Source organism: Nycticebus coucang, chromosome 2 (assembly GCF_027406575.1).
Source record: "Nycticebus coucang isolate mNycCou1 chromosome 2, mNycCou1.pri, whole genome shotgun sequence".
Taxonomy (NCBI): domain Eukaryota; kingdom Metazoa; phylum Chordata; class Mammalia; order Primates; family Lorisidae; genus Nycticebus; species Nycticebus coucang.
The window spans coordinates 142,162,477-142,176,839 of record NC_069781.1 but is presented as its reverse complement, the minus strand read 5'-3'; positions in this window follow the sequence as shown (position 1 = coordinate 142,176,839).

The window sequence follows — 14,363 nt, the reverse complement described above, 5'->3', positions numbered from 1 at the left end:
AAGCTGCCAGGCCAGGTACCTGCCCTGGGGCTTGTGGTTTGAAATCTCTGCTTTGTTGAGTTAATTATATTTCAGCCTGTGGTGCTTGTAAGGATTAAATGCATTCACAGATGACATAAACACCAGATAAATTCTCACCTTTTCTTTGTGATACTCAAGGTTTAAATTTTGATTGTCAGAGAAGAAAGCTCACCTTAGAGCATGATGTGATTTTGTGCTCTCTGCCCGTAAGTGTGTTCTGTGTGGGAAAGTAAAAGATTCCATTTTCTCAGAACTGTCATAAGGATGGGTTCAGCTGCCCACGCAAACCTCTGGAATGCAATTTCAAGTGCAGGGACTACGTTTCTGCAGACTATGCATAGGCCTTGCAGACAGGAGCGGCGATCTGCTCCAAACAACAAAACATGAACATCTTTTCTGTTATACAGTCACATGTTGCTTAATGATGGGGATATGTCCTGGCAAATGCATCCTTAGGGGATGTTGTTGTGCACACATCGTAGATTGTACTTACGCAAACCTGGATGGTGTGGCCTGCTGTACATCTGGGAATATGGGATAATCTTTGGCTCTCAGGCTACAAACATCCATAACACGTTACTGTGCCGAACACTGCACTCAACCGTAACACAGTGGTAAGTGTTTATGTACATAAGCATATTTAACCATAGAAAATGTACAGTAAAAAAATATATATAGTTTAAACAACTTGGTGCACCATCAAGGGCACATACCATGAATGATTTTGCAAGATAGGAAGTTGCTCTGCGTGGGTCAGTGGTACACTGCTCTCCATACCCTGAATTTAATTAAAAATTAAGTAATTTCACTAAGACATTATGACGGTTATGATGTCACTTGGCAATAGGAGATTTTAAGCTCCACAGTATACTTATGAGGCTGCCATTATACATGCAGACTTTTGAGCAAAGCATTGCTGCAGGATGCAGGCCTGCACCATCGACACCACGCCTGCTGGACCCTGTCTGGCTTCTGTCTTTTCCAGTCAAAGTGAGCTGGCCCAGTGAAACACTAGACAACCAAGTGAAAACAAAATCCCCACTACATGCTGTGGGATAGGTATGAGCATGGGTTACTGTTGATCCAGTAGATAAAAAATTACAAATGTTTTCTCTATTTTTAAAAAATTATTAAATCACAGCTGTGTACATTAATGCAATATTAGGGCACCATACACTGGTTTTATAGACCATTTGACATATTTTCATCACACTGGTTAACATAGCCTTCCGGGCATTTTCTTAGTTATTGTGTTAAGACATTTATATTCTACATTTAGTAAGTCTCATATGTACCCTTGTAAGATGCTCCGAAGGTGTGATCCCACCCATCACCCTCCCTCTGCCCATCCTCCCCTTTCCCTCCCCCCCTTGTCCCCCTTCTCCATACTCTTAGGTTATAACTGAGTTACAGCTTTCATATGAAAGCCATAAATTAGTTTCATAGTAGGGCTGAGTACATTGGATACTTTTTCTTCCATTCTCAGAATACCTTACTAAGAAGAATATGTTCAAGTTCCATCCATGTAAACATAAAAGAGGTAAAGTCTCCATCTTTCTTTAAGGCTGCATAATATTATATGGTGTACATATACCACAATTTATTAATCCATTCGTGGATCAATGGGCATTTGGGCTTTTTCCATGAGTTAGCAATTATGAATTGGGCTGCAATAAACATTCTGGTACAAATATCTTTGTTATAATGTGATTTTTGGTCTTCTGGGTATATACCTATTAGAGGAATTATAGGATTGAAAGGCAGGTCAATTTTTAGATCTCTAAGTGTTCTCCAAATATCTTTCCAAAAGGAATGTATTAATTTGCATTCCCACCAGCAGTGTAGAAGTGTTCCCTTTTCTCCACATCCACACCAAAATCTCTGGTCTTGGGATTTTGTGATGTGGGCTAATCTTACTGGAGTTAGATGATATCTCAAAGTAGTTTTAATTTGCATTTCTCTGATGATTAAGGATGATGAGCATTTTTTCATATGTCTATAGGCTGTGTGCCTGTCTTCTTCAGAGAAGTTTCTCTTCAAATCCCCTGTCCAGCCTGCGATGGTATCCCTTGTTCTTTTCTTGCTAATATGTTTGAGTTCTCTGTGGATTCTGGTTATTAAACCTTTGTCAGAGACATAATCTGCAAATTATCTTCTCCCATTCTGAGGGCTGTCTGCTTGCTTTACTTACTGTGTTCTTGGTTGAGAAGAAGCTCTATAGTTTGATCAGGTCCCAGTAGTGTATTTTTGAAGCTGCTTCAATTGCCTGGGGGGGGGGGTCCTCCTCATAAAATATTCTCCCAGATTGATTTCTTCAAGAGTTTTCCCTGCACATTCTTCTAGTATTTTTATAGTTTCATGTCTTAAGTTTAAATATTTAGTACAGTGAGAGTCTATCTTAGTTAATGGTGAAAGGTGTGGGTTCAGATTCAGTCTTCTACAGGTCACCAGCCAGTTCACCCAGCACCATTTGTTAAATAGGGACTCTTTTCCCCACTGAATGTTTTTAATTGGCTTGTCAAAGATCAAATAACGGTAAGTAGCTGGGTTAATCTCTTGGTTCTCTATTCTGTTCCAGACATCTACCTCTCTGTTTTTGTGCCAGTACCATGCTGCTTTGATCACTATCGATTTATAGTATAGTATAGCGTGATTCCTCCTGCTTTGTTTTAATTTCTGAGTAATGTCTTTGCTATTCGAGGTTTTTTCTGATTCCATATAAAGCGGAGTATTATTTTTTCAGATCTTTAAAGTATGACAGTGGAGCTTGAATTCGGATTGCATTAAAATTGTATATTGCTTTGGGTAGTATGGACATTTTAACAAGGTAGATTCTTCCCAGCCATGAGCATGGTATGTTTTTCCATTTGTTAACATTTTCATCTATTTCTTTTCTTAGAGTTTCATAGTTCTCTTTATAGACATCTTTCACGTCCTTTGTTAGATAAACTCCCAAATATTTCATCTTCTTTGGCACTACTGTGAAAGGAATAGAGTCCTTAACTGTTTTTTCAGCTTGACTGTTATATATATTGGTTGGTATATATAAAGGCAACAGATTTATTTATGGATATTGATTTTGTAAGCTGAGACACTGCTGTATTCCTTGATCACTTATAAGAGTTTTGTAGTAGAATCCCTGTTTTCCAGATATACAACCATATTATCTGCGAAGAGTGAAAGTTTGATCTATTCTGACCCTATATGGATACCCTTGATCACCTTTTCTTCCATAATTGCGGTGGCTAAAACTTCCATTACAATGTTAAAGAGCAGTGGAGACAATGGGCAGCCTTATCTGGTTCCTGATCTGAGTGGAAATGATTCCAATTTAACTCCATTCAATACCCTATTGGCTATGGGTTTGCTGTAGATGGCCTCTATCAGTTTAAGAAATGTCCCTTCTATACCAATTTTCTTAAGTGTTCTGATCATGAAGGGATGCTGGATATTATCAAAAGCTTTTTCTGCATCAATTGAGACAATCATATAGTCTTTGTTTTTTAATTTGTTTATGTGCTGAATTATATTCATAGATTTACATATATTGAACCAGCCTTGAGACCCTGGGATGAAACCAACTTGGTCATGAGGTACAATTTGTTTGATGTGTTGCTTGATTCTGTTTGTTAGGATCTTTTTGAGTATTTTTGCATCTATATTCATTAGTGATATTGGTCTATAATTTTCTTTTCTTGTTGGGTCTTTTCCTGGTTTGGGGATCAGGGTGATATTTGCTTCATAGAATGTGTTGGGTAGTCTTCCTTCTTTTCCAATATTTTGAAACAGGTCGAGTAACATAGGTACTAGTTCCTCTTTAAAGGTTTGGTAGAATTCTGACATGAAGCCATCTGGTCCTGGGCTTTTCTTTTTAGGGAGATTTTGTATGGTTGATGCTATTTCAGAACTTTATATAGGCCTGTTCAACATTTCCACTTGATTCTGGCTAAGTCTTGGAAGGTGCTGTGCTTCCAAGTATTGGTCAATTTCCTTCAGATTTTCATATTTCTGAGAATAAAGTTTCTTATAATATCCATTAAGGATTTTTCTGAGGAGTCTGTGGTTATTTCGTCTTTGTCATTTCTCATTGATGAAATTAGAGATTTTACTCTTTTTTTTCCTGGTTAGGTTAGCCAAAGGTTTATCTATTTTATTGACCTTTTCAAAAAACCAACGTTTTGATGTATTGATCTGTTGTACAATCCTTTTGTTTTCAATTACATTTAATTCTGCTCTAATTTTGGTGATTTCCTTTCTTCTACTGGGTTTGGGGTTAAAATGTTCTTCCTTTTTCAGGCTCATTAGGTTGTTAACTTCCTCTATTTCCGTTCTCTTGAGGAAGGCTTGCTGTGCTACAAGTTTCCCTCTTAGGACTGCCTTGTGGTATTCCAGAGGTTCTGATAATTTGTGCCTTCATTGTCATTTTGTTCCAAAAATTTGGTAATTTCTTTCTTAATCTCATCTATGACCCAGCTATCATTCAGCATAAGGTTATTTAACTTCCATGTTTTTGTATGTGTATGCAGATTCCTGTTGTTACTGAGTTCAACTTTTATTCCATGGTGGTCCGAGAAGATGCATGGAATAATTTCTATTCCTTTAAATTTACTGAGGTTAGACTTGTAAACTAAGATGTGATCAATTTTGGAGTACGTTCTGTGGGCTGATGAGAAGTACGTGTATTCAGTTTTGTTGGGATGAAATGTTCTGTAGATGTCTGTTAAATCCAAATGTTGGATGGTTAGGTTTAAATCTAAGATTTCTTTGCTCAGCTTCTTATTGGAGGTTCTATGCAGCACTGCCAAAGGAGTGTTAAAATCTCTGACTATTATGGAGCTGGAGGAAATAAAGTTGCTCATGTCTGTTAGAGTTTCTCTTATACAATGAGCTGCATTTTGGTTGGGTGCATAAATATTAATAATTGAAATCTCATCATATTGAATATAACCCTTAACAAATATGAAGTGACCATTCTTATCCTTCCTTACTTTTGTTGGTTTAAAGGCTATTGTATCTGGAAATAGAATTGCAACACCTGCTTTTTCTGATTTCCATTGGCCTGAAATATGATGGCCATCCTTTCACCCTGAGTCTATATTTATCTTTTAAGGTAAGATGAGATTCTTGTATGCAGTAGATATATGGCTTGAGTTTTGTATCCAGTCAGCCAACCTGTGCCTCTTTAGAGGACAGTTCAAGCCATTCACATTAATGGGGAATATTAATAAGCCTGGTAAAATTTTGGGTATTGAGTTTTTTGACAGTCAAGTGGACATTTTTAATTTTTTCACCACTATGGAAGTTGGAGTTTGATCAAAAGTTTCTGAATGAGTTTACTTTTATGTTAGAGGATTGGGCTGGTCATTATGGAGGATAGGTCTGAGAATATGCTGAAGAGCTGGTTTGGTTTATGGCTAATTTCTTCGACATGTGAATGTCATTAAAGTATTTAATTTCTCCATCATAAATGAAACTCAGTTTAGCTGGATACAGGATCCGGGGTTGAAAGCTATTTTGTTTTAGGAGATTAAAAGTTGATGACCACCCTCTTCTTGCTTGACAGGTTTCAGCAGAGAGATCTGCAGTCATTCTAATATTTTTCCCTTTGTAGGTTATGGTTTTCTTATGTCTGGCTGCTTTCAGAATTTTCTCCTTCATACTAACTTTAGTGAAGTTAATTATGATGTGCCTGTGGGGATATCTTATTCGGCTTGAGTCATGCTAGGTTCTCATACTGTCTGCTAACTGAATTTCAGAATCTCTTGGCATGTCTGGAAAATTCTCTTTTGTAATTTCATGGAGAAGAGCCTCTGTGCCTTGTGAAGCCACTTCATCGCTTTCAGGGATTCCAGTGAGGCAGATATTAGCCTTCTTCGAATTATCCCAGAGCTCTCTGAGAGAATGATCCATTTTTGCTCTCCATTTCTCTTCCTCTTTGAGAGTTTGGGAGTGTTCAAAAGCTTTGTCTTCAATGTCAGAAATCCTGTCTTCAATGTCAGAAATTCTCCACTCTGTTACTGAGGGATTCTACTGTATTTTTCAGATCTTTGAGGGCTGGAAATTGTTGCTTCAGTGTGTCAAAATCTTTGGTGATCTTGTCTTTAAGTTCATGGAATTCTTGAGACAATTTTTGAATTTCTCCTCTAATTTCCAATTCCCACTTTTCCTCCATTCAATTAATCTTGTTTGCAATCCAAACTCTGAACTTGATTTCTGACATCTTGGCAATCTGTTTATGAATGGAATGTTCAGTTACATCTGCCATATCTTTCCTTTGTTGGGGGGGGGTCGATCTACTCTGGTTATTCCTGGTACCAGAGTTTTTCTTCTGATTTCTTCCCAGGATTATACTACAGTTTGACTAGATGAGTGGATAAAGAAATGTTGGGTTCGGGGCTCCAGGAGTAGTGATTGACCAGCACTTTGCCCAAAAGTTGTGACTGGTGTTTGTACCTTTTACCCTGGAGCTGTGCCAAGGATCTCTACAGTGCTTCGGCCTGAGAAACTGGGGACCTATTTGGTGTGGTGGGGCTAAGTGGCTCTGTCTTGTTTTCAGCTGGTCTCTGTCCGACTGTAGTGAATCAGCTACTCTGGGTTGAAGTCTAAGCTGTGGAGAAATACTAGCAATCATGTCACCCCACCCCCTACAGGCAACAATTGGAAAAGGAAAATCAAACCTCCCTACAACTACACACCCAGGGTACCACTTAGATAGTCTTCGGGCAATTGACCCAGTTCAAGAGGTCCAAATCAATTGTCTCAGTCAGCACCTGTCTCAGGTGGGAGAGTTTAAAAGGTCTCTGGCAAGTAGATCGCAGGGGTCTGCTGACAACTCAACTCAAATATGACTTGCTCCGGTGCTTTGTGAAGGAGGACCCTTCCAGAAAATAGATTAGTCTGGGAAGGTTGATGCCTCCTTCCTCACCTTGAACCTCTGTCACACCCAGTCACTGATATCACCATAGGGCTGTGACCCAATTGCCTCCAATGAGCAGATACTCCAGGGATTTGCACCTGCTTGAATCACAGGGAGATCTATGTCTCTTCAGCCAGGTCACTGCTCTTTGCCACTATCTGGCAGTGGGAGGCGAGGCCTGACAACCTTGGGCACTTGATGGAGGCTGGGGCTTCTCACTCAGTTCTAGCCGTGCCCCTGATTGATGTTACTGACAGAACAGAACAACATTGTGGAATTTGTTTCTGTCCCAGCTAAATTCCCCTGCAGAATAGAAGCTGTTTTGAGTTCACAGAATCTGCGCCTTAGGCCCTGTCTTTGCTGCTGTCTGGTAGTCTGTATTTGCAGCATGGTTAGCTGTCATACCCAGCTAACCCTCCTGCCCTCCTTTGTCTAGGCTTATGATCCCCTGATGGCTGGGTGCATCTTAGGCTCAGTAAAGCAGTCCTCTGAGTCAGCCCTGCCCTGGGAGTCTGCTGGAACTGTGCATTTTCTAATCCCCACACTCCACCCAGGCCTGTACCGCCTCAGGCAAACCCTTTACTCACAGGGGCTGCGTTTCTGTCCCAGATTTTTTCTGCCAGTGGCTGACACTGGAGAAGATGCCTGGCTTCCTCTGGTTGCCCAGAGACACAGGGAGTGTGGCTCTGAATATCCAGTGGTGAGCCCTATTGTTGCCAAAAATGGCTGCTGCTCTGTGCCTTGGGGCACCACTGCTCCAGCATGGTTCCCTCTCAGCTGACTGTCCTCTCCTCACTCCTGTGCTGCAGAATCAGCACTGGCCAGCAGCAGTCCATGCTCTGTCCACACCTCTCGAGATAATACCCAAGAATCTAGACTCCTGTGGGACAGGCTTCCAGACCTCAGAGTGAGAGTGAAGGGGAGTGCTGGGAGCTCAGAATTGCATGTAGAGAATATATACAGTTTTATACAGTTTTATGCCTGGCCGGAGAGTACCATGGCACCCTAGTAGGGGGTGTAGGTCCAGTTTTTAGAGGGTCTCTCCCCTGGGATAAAATGGGAGGACTTTTGAACTCTGCTCATTTATTTATGGGGTACTCCGAGCCATTCTCCTGGGGGAGGGGACTCCCGTCTGCTTGGTGATGGATTTTGTACCTTTTGTTTGTATTGTTGGGGTTGTAGCTCGCCTCAGCAGGGTTGATGTGCGTTATTCAACCTTCTCTCTTGGCGCAGCTCTAATCTGCCAGGTTACTTGCTAAATTTGTGTCCTTTAACTCTCCTTCTGGACAGGTGCCTCTGTGGAAAGCTGGCTTCAGTCAGCCATTTTGTCTCCACCCCTCTGTTTTCTCTACATTTTAGTGCATTTGCTTTTGATATTACTCAGACATGCTGGGTGATCTTTGGACAAGATGCTGGAGGATCTTAGACTGTCCTTGTTTGCTTACATAAAACATTCAGGCTGGGCGAGGTGGCTAACATCTATAATCCTAGCACTCTGGGAGGCTGAGGCAGGTGGATTGCTTGAGCTCATGAGTTCGAGACCAACCTGTGCAAAAATGAGACCCTGTCTCTACTAAAAATAGAAAGACTGAGGCAAGAGGATCACTTGATCCCAAGAGCTGGAGGCTGCTGTGAGCTAGGACTCCACTGCATTCTACCCAGGGCTACAATTTGAGACTCTGTTTCCCACCCACCCCCCCCCAAGTAAATGTTCAGTCTTTATCTTTTCTGGCTTATTTGAGGGAGCTAAAAGTATAACACATATTTTGTGGATCTATGAGGTTGGGAAATACTTTAATTTATGTAGCATTTATCTTATGTCAAATCTAAGGAAGTCAGATAAGACAAGGAACTAGGAAGAGCACATGATTTGCAGAGAGAAACCTGGGCTTCAGCCTAGGGTCCCCTGTAATTAACCTCAGAGACTCAAACACCTTACTTAGCCTGTCTGTAGTTCCATCGGCTGCTCCCTGAAAATGCTCCAGAGGCATACCTTTCCATCATAGCTTGAAAAGGAAATCCTCTGACAGACACAAAGTAATACATAAATGTGACCACATCACTCAGAACACTCATTCACATTTTGAAGTCTTTTTGTCTTTGATCATTTAGGAATTTTCACAACTAAAAACTTGCATTAGTATTCAACATAGCAAGACATATTTGTGAATTTAGTTGACTGGCCCACAAGAATGTGCTGTTGATTTGTTATTTTACTGTGGCTGAAGTGTTGTCTGATCACCCAAAGTCACGGTTACACTCAAGAAGTGCTAAGCACCCCTGTTCCGCCGCTGTGACCTGTAGATTTGCTCCACTGACTGCAACCCGTCCTGTGCCAAGACCAGTTTCTTTTGGCCCAACAGTTAGCAGATAGTGCACAGATACAATTTGCTTATTGTTGGCCTAAAACATACATTAATTTAAATTAGGAAAAAGGAAGATTAAAAAAAAAAAACTACAAACCCTTATGTTTCTATTTTGCACAGAAACCAACACTTTATTTAGGGTTATTCACAGGTGGAGAATGTCAAACCTGTTAGAGTCACCCATATGGCAGGAGTAATATTGTACTTATTTATTCATTTATTTATTTTTGTTTAGCAGGCCCTGGCTAGGTTTGAACCCGCCAGTAGTAATATTTTAAATCTGACTGGAGTTCACTCTGAATGTATATAACTTTGCTACAATTCCAGACCTTTCAACATAAATGCAAAAAAAAAAAGGATTAAATGGGCTATAAATTATTCAGCTTATGGATGAAAATACATATTTTATTTAGTTTGTAAGATTTACACTATTTCCTGTTACTTTGATAAATTTTTAAATAAAATTTTCAATCTTTAAATTTTTGATGTGTGAAAATTTGAATATTCTCAAGCATCTTGTAGATACTCAGGAAATACTAAAAATAGAAGAAAATAAGACTTGGGAAAATTTTGAGCAGACCGGAAGCGCCATCTTTGTTTTTTATGTGCATTTTCACTATACATTTGGCCACTTCCCCTGGAAGTTTGCATCTCTTAAAACATGAATAAAAGATGCCTGTAGGCTTCAGTTATGTTATTAACACATTTAAAAGAGAAACAGAGCCAAGTGTGGTGGCTCACGCCTATAATTCTAGAACTTCGGGAGGTTGAGGCAGGTGGATCTCTTGAGCCCAGGGGTTTGAGGCCGCTGTGAGCTGTGATCAGGCTATTGCATCCCAGTCTGTTGTGTAGAAGGCCTGGCTCCCCCATGCTTGAGTGGTCCAGGTAGGACCACTTGGGAATCTCCAAGTGAAACTTCTTAGGGTCACGCTGCTTTATTTGGGTCTCTTTCTTGAACGAAGCTGGTGCTGGTTCTCCATATCCAGAATTTCTGGTGCTATGGTAAATGCCTACTACCCCTTCCAAAATTCCATTTGAGCCTATTGATGCAAAGCTGTATTTAAAAAGCAACTGTATTTGTAATATCTGTGAACCCTTAATTTTTCCAGCATTTCACCTACGTGGGCAGAGACTTTCTATTTGTAAACCCATAATTTTTCAAGAACTTCCCATTTGTGGGTAGAGTCTGTTTGTCTGCATGGCAGATATGGAGAGGACAAGATTCCTATGACAAAGAGTGGCTGCACATTCTTGTTCAAATTCAGGGCAGCTTCTGGTTTTGATAGTCTATTCTTTGACGTTCCTTCAGAGAGCCATCTGTTTGTTTGCTTAACATTGGAAGTGACTTTACCTAACCACAATCATGTAGAAACCAGGCAGTTCTCTACTAAAAGTATACTGATTCCCATGATGTAAAGACAGAGCTCACAGCAGCGAGCATTTGGAATGTGCACATGACGGTCAGAGTCTTGTTGGTGTCCCCAACATCCCTGCTGAACAGGCAGCACAATTCTTTTTTTTTTTTAATTGTTGGGGATTCATTGAGGGTACAATAAGCCAGTTATACTGATTGCAATTGTTAGGTAAAGTCCCTCTTGCAATCATGTCTTGCCCCCATAAAGTGTGACACACACTAAGGCCCCACTCCCCTCCCTCATCCCTCTTTCTGCTTCCCCCCCATAACCTTAATTGTCATTAATTGTCCTCATATCAAGATTGAGTACATAGGATTCATGCTTCTCCATTCTTGTGATGCTTTACTAAGAATAATGTCTTCCACTTCCATCAAGGTTAATATGAAGGATGTAAAGTCTCCATTTTTTTTAATGGCTGAATAGTATTCCATGGTATACATATACCACAGCTTGTTAATCCATTCCTGGGTTGGTGGGCATTTAGGCTGTTTCCACATTTTGGCGATTGTAAATTGAGCTGCAATAAACAGTCTAGTACAAGTGTCCTTATGATAAAAGGATTTTTTTTCTCTGGGTAGATGCCCAGTAATGGGATTGCAGGATCAAATGGGAGGTCTAGGTTGAGTGCTTTGAGGTTTCTCCATACTTCCTTCCAGAAAGGTTGTACTAGTTTGCAGTCCCACCAGCAGTGTAAAAGTGTTCCCTTCACTCCACATCCACGCCAGCATCTGTAGTTTTGAGATTTTGTGATGTGGGCCATTCTCATTGGGGTTAGATGATATCTCAGGGATGTTTTGATTTGCATTTCTCTAATATATAGAGATGATGAACATTTTTTCATGTGTTTGTTAGCCATTCGTCTGTCGTCTTTAGAGAAAGTTCTATTCATGTCTCTTGCCCATTGATATAAGGGATTGTTGGCTTTTTTAATGTGGATTAATTTGAGTTCTCTATAGATCCTGGTTATCAATCTTTTGTCTGATTGAAAATATGCAAATATCCTTTCCCATTGTGTGGGTTGTCTCTTTGCTTTGGTTATTGTCTCCTTAGCTGTACAGAAGCTTTTCAAATTAATGAAGTCCCATTTGTTTATTTTTGTTGTTGTTGCAATTGCCATGGCAGTCTTCTTCATGAAGTCTTCCCCCAGGCCAATATCTTCCAGTGTTTTTCCTATGCTTTCTTTGAGGATTTTTATTGTTTCATGCCTTAAATTTAAGTCCTTTATCCATCTTGAATCAATTTTTGTGAGTGGGGAAAGGTGTGGGTCCAGTTTCAGTCTTTTACATGTAGACATCCAATTCTCCCAACACCATTTATTGAATAGGGAGTCTTTCCCCCAAGGTAAGTTCTTGTTTCGTTTATCAAAGATTAGGTGGTTGTAAGATGTTAGTTTCATTTCTTGGTGTTCAATTCGATTCCAAGTGTCTATGTCTCTGTTTTTGTGCCAGTACCATGCTGTCTTGAGCACTATGGCTTTGTAGTACAGACTAAAATCTGGTATGCTGATGCCCCCAGCTTTATTTTTGTTACAGAGAACTGCCTTAGCTATACGGGGTTTTTTCCAGTTCCATACAAAACGCAGAATCATTTTTTCCAAATCTTGAAAGTACGATGTAGGTACTTTGATAGGAATGGCATTGAATAGGTAGATTGCTTTGGGAAGTATAGACATTTTAACAATGTTGATTCTTCCCATCCATGAGCATGGTATGTTCTTCCATTTGTTAATATCCTCTGCTATTTCCTTTCTGAGGAGTTCATAGTTTTCTTTATAGAGGTCCTTCACCTCCTTCGTTAGGTATATTCCTAGGTATTTCATTTTCTTTGAGACTATGGTGAAGGGATTTGTGTCCTTAATTAGCTTCTCATCTTGACTGTTACTGGTGTATCACAAAGGCTACTGACTTGTAGACATTAATTTTATATCCTGAGACATTACTGTATTTTTTGATGACTTCCAGGAGTAGTGTGGTTGAGTCTTTGGGGTTCTCTATGTATAAGATCATGTCGTCAGCAAAGAGGGAGAGTTTGACCTCATCTGCTCCCATTTGGATTCCCTTTATTTCCTTGTCTTGCCTAATTGTATTGGCTAGAACCTCCAGCACTATGTTGAATAGTAAAGGTGACAGAGGACAACCTTGTCTGGTTCCAGTTCTAAGAGGAAAAGCTTTCAGTTTTATTCCATTCAGTAAAATATTGGCTGTGTGTTTGTCATAGATAGGTTCAATCAGTTTTAGAAATGTGCCACCTATGCCTATACTCTTCAGTGTTCTAATTAGAAAAGGATGCTGGATTTTATCAAATGCTTTTTCTGCATCTATTGAGAGGATCATGTGATCTTTATTTTTGCCTCTGTTAATATGGTGGATAACGTTTATGGACTTGCGTATGTTAAACCAGCCTTGCATCCCTGGGATGAAGCCTACTTGATCATCATGAATGACTTTTTTGATGATAAGCTGTAATCTATTGGCTAGGATTTTGTTGAGAATTTTTCCATCTATATTCATGAGTGAGATTGGTCTGAAATTCTCCTTTCTGTTTGGGTCTTTTCCTGGTTTTGGTATCAGGGTGATGTTTGCTTCATAGAATGTGTTGGGGAAGATTCCTTCTTCCTCAATTTTTTGGAATAATTTCTGCGTTACAGGAATAAGCTCTTCCTTGAAGTTTTGATAGAATTCTGGAGTGAAGCCATCTGGACCAGGGTATTTTTTAGTTGGAAGCTTTTTTATTGTTTCTTTGATCTCAGTGCTTGAAATTGGTCTGTTCAGGAGGTCTATTTCTTCCTGGCTAAGTCTAGGGAGAGGGTGTGATTCCAAATATTGATCCATTTCCTTCACATTGTCAAATTTCTGGGCATAGAGTTTCTGGTAGTATTCAGAGATGATCTCTTGTATCTCTGTGGGATCAGTTGTTATTTCCCCTTTATCGTTTCTGATTGAGGTTACTAGAGATTTTACTTTTCTAGTTCTAGTTAGTCTGGCCAATGGTTTATCTATTTTATTTATTTTTTTCAAAAAACCAACTCCTTGTTTCATTAATTTTCTGAATGATTCTTTTGTTTTCAATTTCATTGATCTCTGATTTGATTTTGGGTATTTCTTTTCTTCTACTGAGTTTAGGCTTAGATTGTTCTTCTTTTTCCAATTCCATAAGATCTCTTGTGAGATTGTTGATGTGCTCTCTTCCTGTTTTTCGAATGTAGGCATCTAAAGCAATGAATTTTCCTCTCAAAACTGCTTTTGCAGTATCCCACAGGTTTTTGTAGCTTGTGTCTTCATTGTTGTTATGCCAAGGAAGTTAATGATTTCCTGTTTTATTTCTTCCTGCACCCATCTGTTATTCAACAGAAGATTGTTTAATTTCCATGCCTTTGGGTGGGGTCGAGCATTTTTGTTAGAGTTGAGTTCCACCTTTAGTGCCTTATGGTCTGAAAAGATACAAGGTAAAATTTCAATTCTTTTGATTTGTTGATATTTGTTTTGTGTCCCAGGATATGATCAATTTTGGAGAATGTTCCATGGGGTGATGAGATGAATGTATATTCTTTATCTTTGGGGTGGAGTGTTCTATATGTGTCTATCAAGCATAGTTGTTCTAGGGTCTCATTTAAATCTCTTATATCTTTGTTTAATTTCTGTTTAG